Here is a 7,375-nt window from a genome sequence, read left to right as displayed (position 1 = left end):
AAGGTGGAATCGAGTCAACTTTTTTCTCAACCAATGGTTGGTGAGGAATAGACTCATGGGATTCACATTCAGAGAGTGGGATTGATTGGGTTTAGATTATGATCAATCACGTCATAAACTAGTGGACGATTGGGAGAAAGCTTCTGATAACCAACCGGAAGACGAGGCTAGGAACTTGTAAGCTTTTCCAATACTTTGATGCTTCATCCATATAAGGAAAATGGTGAATAGGATTATTCCCTTCAAGTAACCTACATGGAAACGTGACTTTACACTTTTCCCCATGGACCTTACTATCACTAGTCAAAGGTTTATCACCAATATGATCTCCAAAGGATGATGACAAAGGTTGATGTGAGCCTTTGGACCACACTTCTAATACCTTGGGAATAATAGGACAATCTCTAAGAAGGTGATCACCCTTACATAATTTGCAAGGGAATTTAACTTTGGAGGGTTGATTGGAATATTTTTCCATAATGATTTCTTGGTTTCCCCCCTGCTTATTTTGCTTCTTCTTCTTCCTCTCTACCTAGTTAGTAACTTGGAGGCTTTCACCAAATAAAGAGGGAGAAGAGGAATAAGATTGAATAAGTGGCAAAATAAAGGGGTCAGTTTTAAGATAAAATTGAGGTTGATATTGTTTAGGTGGAGGAGAACCTGGTTGAGAAGAAGTTCGGACATTCAGAACCATAGGGGTCGAAAAAAACCAAACTTTCAAACCAAACGTAAATCCGGGAAGGGACAATGTTGCCATATAAGGAGCACCAATATTTCTGAAAGGTGAAAAAGGACTAGGATTTCCATTCGAGGGGTTTCCTTGACTGGTAGACCTAGGAAATGTTTCCATTAGACTCAACCTAATATCTACTAAGGAGTTGTTCCAAGGTAAGGATGTTTTTCAACTGTCAATTAATTGATTTTAGAAATTAACAACACAAAATAAAACAAAGGGGTAAACTAGGCAAAATGTTTACCAAGCAACCATGAACTACAATACACACCTTGGCAAACCTATAACTTAACGTACATGCACGCAATCTCCTTGAATGTTGTGTTTAGTGTATCATGGTAAACAAAGGCAGCCAACTCAGTTACCTATGGTGAGGATAGCAACCTATAGGGAACTTCTAGAATATACTCTATGGTACGTGGAAGTGCAATCTATAGTAGTGTTGCCTAATGTGTAACCATTCGATGAGAACATTCCCATATACTTTACATTCATGGACCGTCGTCCAATATAACTAAAGGTATGTGGACAATGATCCTATACACTCACGTATGTGGAACAATATCTCACCCATGGGATACGACACTAGAAAGCCATGAAAACTCCTATGTTTAATGACATTGGAACACGTCTCTAGCCTAGGCCTCTAAATGTTTATGTTAATGTTACAAATGCTCCTTATATTGATTCAATAAATTTTAATGTTTATATTCAATTAAGGTTCAATTTTTGGGCTCACTGTGAATGTGTTGAAATATGGCAACAAGAATATTACAATTTAATTTGTCCTTGAATTAAATTGTGAATTAAAATCAAATTTAGTCTTAACAGCTACTTGGAAATAATTAATTAATCTATTTTAAATTAATTAGTTGGAGAAATTAAAGTTAGAATTCTTTCTAAAGTAATGCAAGAGTTATCCCTTAAATTAAGGAGATAAGATTGAGTTATATTTGAGTTGTAATTAGTTAACTCATTTTACTGAGTTAAGTCCAGTTAAATTGGTTCCAAACTATTTGAGGAACTAATAGTGAGTTAACAGTCGATTGATGCATTAATGCACTCAACTAGTGCTACTCGAGTTAACTGAACATTCCATCATCATAAACTCATGCATGTCTATTATAAGAAAGACCCAGTTGAGATTAATGTTCAAGGATAGTGTACTATCATTTGCATGTGTTTTCTCATGGATAAAACTCATGCATGCAGTGAAGGATTCATCCTTGAGGATTGTGCAATTTTGAAGGCTTGGTTTTCCACTTGGTAAAAGGAATATCATCCACAAGGAACAACACAAGGAAATAGGAGCTTGGAGGGCAGAGAGGAAGGCTGGAGAGAAGCCAAGGTTTCCTGTGAGCATATGTGAGGATTGTACTGAGAGCTGGCTCGCTGTGAGAGCTATGAATTTCTAGAATTCCTATGTATTTCCATCATGTATGATAATACAATAGTGTGGGGTTTTTAGCTGAGGCTTTCCACAAAGTATTTTCATGTGTATTGTGCCATTGCTTCTTCTTCTGGTTATATTGTTCAGCTCGATCTTTAAGATTCCACAAATTGATAGTAGAAGTAGGTTATAGTGTTCTATTTTGATTCATATTTCATCATCGGGTTAACCTATCACAGATTTTTACATGGTATCAGAGCTGTGAACAGTATACTGAGAAGAGAATTCGAAGTTTTAAGTTTGGGGTTGTAGGTGCAAATCGAATTCATATCATACTTCAAGGTTGGTCAATGGCGTTCTACGGATTCAGACTCAAATATGCCTTGCAAGGTAGCTCGAATAACATAGCATGGAAAGATAGAATGGAGGCTGTATTAGAAGACAATGGCTTGAAGGAATTCATTGATCAAGAAATCCCAAAGCCAGCTTCAACTAATGCACAAGAGTTGGCTGAGTGGAAGAAGTGTGTGGCAAAGGCAAGACAGATCATCCTTGAGGGAGTTTGAGACCATATTGTCTCGAGTCTCCAAGGGAAGGATACTCCATTTTCAATGTGGAAGACATTGAAGGACCTCTACCAAAACAATAGTGACTAGAGGAAATTAGTGCTTAAGGATAAGCTTCAAAAAATCAAGATGGAGAAGGGTGATAGTATTTCCACATATTTGAACAAGCTCAACACCTACAGAGATGAGCTTGGTAGTGTGGGAATAACTACTGATGCTGATGATATGGTGAGCCTCACTCTCCTTTGCCTTCCAAAGAGTTGGAATAGCTACCAGGACTCTATGAATGGATGGGAGAAACTACCGGATTGGGAACGACTATGGTCGGATCTTATGAAAGAGGAGATCAGGAGGAGAACATGAGATGGTTCTTCATCCCAGAAAGATGATGAAGAAAATATGGCCTTAGCAAGTAAGACAAGGAAAGGGAATGGGAAGGCTTCCCATTTCAAATCGAATTCTTCTCATGGAGGGAATAAGGGTGAAATTTCTAAAGTAAGATGCTTTAATTGTCACAAGATGGGACATTATGAAACTAATTTCCCATCGAAGAAGTCTAAGAAGGGATCCTCGAAAGGATCGAAAGGTGAGGCATTAGACTCTTAGTTCAAAATGGGCATTACCCTCATTGCATGCATGGTGTCATCAATGATGGGTTGTGTCTGGTATGTTGGTAGTGGAGCCTCATTCCACATGACTAGTGATAAAAATTATTTGGTGCCTTGGAGGAGAAAGACCTCAAGATGCACATACAAATGGGTGATGATGGAAGGTATAGTGTTTCAGGATTGGGCACGGTTTCTTTTCAGAGGGAGCATGGAGCTCCTCTAACCTTGAAAAATGTGATGTATGTGCCTGGACTGAAGAATTACTTGGTATCGGTCGCAAGTTAGAGGAAAAAGGCTACGATGTTGTCTTTAGTAAAGGAAAGGCATTCCTAAGACACATAGCCATGGATTAGACCAAGAGGATAGGGATTCGTGCGAAGAATCTCTATAAAATAGAGGTAAATGATTGTGCAACATTGAGTACGAAAGCATAATCGATGCAAAACCAAGACATTATCGAATTGTGGCACAGACAGTTGGGCCATTTGCATCATGGGGCTTTGAAGATAATACAACAGATATCTACAGGACTTCCCAAAGGTAAACTTGAGAAAGTTGACACATGCAAAGGTTGTACCCTGGGAATGTACACCAAGTCTTCCTTTCATGATCGAGACAGTCGAGCAGAGGATATCTTAGAGCAAGTTCATACTGATTTGTGTGGACCATTCTCGACGGTATCCATAGCGAAGCAAAGGTATTATGTGATTTTCGTTGATGGCTATTCTCATAAATTTTGGATTTATTTCATGCAAAGGAAGGACCAAACCTTCATGAAGCTTTGTGAGTTTAAAGCTTTGGTGGAGAAAGAGTTAGGGAAGAAGATTAAGGCCTTGAGAAGCAACAATGGTGGAGAATATGTCTCTCAAGAGTTTAAGGACTTATGTGCAGCAGAAGGAATTAAACGAGAGCTGATGAAACCTCTTAACCCACAATAGAATGGGGTGGACAAGAGGAAGAATAGAACTATTGTACGGGAAGCACGAGCAATACTGCATGACCAAGGCCTACCACTTCACTTGTGGGCTGAGGCATGCAACACAACGATCTATTTGCATAATAGAAGCCCACCTCGGATACTTGTGATGAAGACACTAGAGGAAGCTTTCTCCAGTAAGAGACCATATGTGGGTCACTTTAGGATCTTTGGCTCATCGGTATATTTCCATGTGACAAAGGATGCACAGAAGAATCTTGAGCTAACAACAAAGTTGGGGATATTTGTGGGGTACACTGATACACCTCACAACTATTAGGTGTACTTGCCTACTAGTGAGAGGACAATGGTTCACAGAGATCTCAAGTTTGATAAGTAGAAGGCCATGCGAGTTTCCCTTGAGAGGGAGCTCCAACTATAGGCTACGGAGGAACTGTTGGTTCCTAAGGAGGAGGAGCCTCAAAGTGATGCAGAGCAGCTACATGCAGAGGTTCCAGGACTGGAGACATACACTCAAGAAGAGTCTTCCAGAGGTGGATGGAAGTGCACAAGAGAAGCTAACAGTTGTTGGAGGATGCGAGAAAGAATTTGGGAGTGCCATATTCTCATGGGAGATAGAGTAGGTCACCTGAGAGATACACTGGATACATGGCCCTTACTAGAGAATGTGTTGAGATTGAGCCATCTTCCTTTGAGGAAGTAGTGTGGTAGTCGATTTGCGTTAATGCTATGGTGGAGGATTATGACTCCAAAGTTCGTAACAGTTTTTTGGACGTGGTTCTGAGACTGGATAACAAGTCAGTTGTGAGTTCCCATTGTCTTTACAAGGTAAAGCACACTGCTGATGGTAGTGTGGAGAAGCATAAGGCAAGATTTGTTTCCCATGGATTTTCATAGGTAAAGGGGATTGACTATGATGAGAATTTTGGTTTTGTCAAAAGGTACTCATCTATCAGATCTATGCTGGCAATATCAGTGCAGATGGGTTGGAAGATCCATCAGATGGATGTGAATATTGTATTCCTCAATGGCCAGATTGAGGAATAGGTGTACATAGAGTAGCCGAAAGGTTTTGAGACCTTCGATCATGAGTTGCATGTGTGCTGACTCAAGAGAGCATTGTACGGGCTAAAGAAAACACCTCATGCTTGGTACACCAGGCTAGACAACTACTTCACCAGGTTGGGCTTCACAAAGAGTGAATCAAATGCGAAGTTGTACCACATCGTGGTGAAAGGTAAGTTGTTGTTCATCGTACATTATATGGATGATCTCATATTGACTAGTGATGATCAGTTGATTGTGTCTTACAAGGAGGACCTTGCAAGAGAATTTGAGATCAAAGACATGGGTCTCATGCATTACTTCCTTAACATGGAAGTATTGAAGAAGGATGAGGAGTTGTTTATGTCTCGGGGTAAGTATGCCAACGAGATACTCAATAGATTCCACATGGAGAAGTACAAGCCCATGCAAACTCCTCTAGCAGGTAACTGGAGAAAGGAGGTTACTACTTCAAGAGAAGTTGTAGAACCTACTGTGTACAGGAAACTTGTGGGTTCACTGATGTACTTAGTAAACACACAACCATATTTGTGCTATGCATTGAACCAGTTGAGTCAAGCAATGGTTCAACCTACCAAGATGTTTTGGAAGGCAGCAAAGAAAGTATTGAGATACCTCAGTGGAACATCACAATATGGATTATGGTGTAGATGGACAGAGGGAGTGAAGCTACAAGGCTTCACTGATGCAGATTGGGCAAGGAGTCCATGAGATCAGAAGAGCACATCAGGAGGGATTTTCAACCTTGGATCCGTGGAAGTTTCTTGGTACAACAGGAAATAGAGGTCCATTGCACTCATCTCGGCAAAGGAAGAATACATGGTTGCAAGTCAGGAAGCATGTGAGGCCATCTGGATGCGGAAAATCCTAGTTGGTTTGTTTGATCAGAGGATGGATCCAACTATGATATATTGTGATAATCGAAGTTGTATCAAACTCTATGAGAATCCAGTATTTCATGATAGGTCCAAGCACATCGACAACCAGTATCATCATCTCAGAGTCTATGTAGCGAGGAGGATCATGTTGCTGTAGTATATTTTGAAAGAGGATCAAGATGCTGACATTTTGACAAAGGCATTGTCAAAGTGTAAATTTGAGTTCCATTGAGATAGGATCGGGGTAGCAGATAATCCCTTTCTTGTTGAGAGGAAGTGTTGAAATATGGCAACAAGAATATTCCAATTTAATTTGTCCTTGAATTAAATTGTGAATTAGAATCGAATTTAGCCTTAACAGCTACTTGGAAATAATTAATTAATTTATTTTAAATTAATTAGTTGGATAAATGCAAGTTAGAATTCTTTCTGAAGTCATGCAAGAGTTATCCCTTAAATTAAGGAGACAAGATTGAGTTATATTTGAGTTGTAATTAGTTAACTTAGTTTACTGAGTTAAGCCTAGTTAAATTAGTTCCAAACTGTTTGAGGAACTAATAGTGAGTTAACAGTCAGTTGATGCACTAATGCACTCAACTAGTGCTACTCCTGTTAACTAAAGATTCCCTCATTAAAAACTCATCCATGTATATTCTGAGAAATACCTATTTGATATTAATGTTCAAGGACAATGTACTATTAGTTGCATGTGTTTTCTCATGGAGAAAACTCATCCATGCAGTTAAGGAAAATCATCCACAAGGAATAGCGCAAGGAAATAGGAGCCTGGAGGGAAGAGAGTAAGGTTGGAGAGAAGCCAAGATTGTCTATGATCATCTGTGAGGATTGTACTAAGAGTTGGCTAACTATGTGAGTTAAGGCTTTATATAATTCCTATGTATTTACACCATGTATGATAATACAATAGTGTGGGGTTTTTAGCTAAGGCTTTCCCCAAAGTATTTTCATGTGTATTGTTCCATTGATTCTTCTTGTTCTGGTTATATTGTTCAGCTCGATCTTTAGGCTTCTGTAAATTGATAGTAGAAGTAGGTTATAGTATTCTTCTTTGATTTATATTGCATTATCGGGTTAACCTATCACAAAAGTTCTACAGAATTTCACCTGAATATCTTAAAATAAAAATCAACACAAGGAAATGAAATATTTCTCATTCAATGAAAATCTATCTAAGCGA

The sequence above is a fragment of the Pinus tabuliformis genome, chromosome 3_2 (assembly GCF_031772625.1).
Source record: "Pinus tabuliformis cultivar Carrire ecotype Pingquan chromosome 3_2, CPIR1, whole genome shotgun sequence".
Classification (NCBI taxonomy): Eukaryota; Viridiplantae; Streptophyta; class Pinopsida; order Pinales; family Pinaceae; genus Pinus; species Pinus tabuliformis.
The sequence above is the reverse complement of the archived record's forward strand: the minus strand, read 5'-3'. Positions refer to the sequence as shown.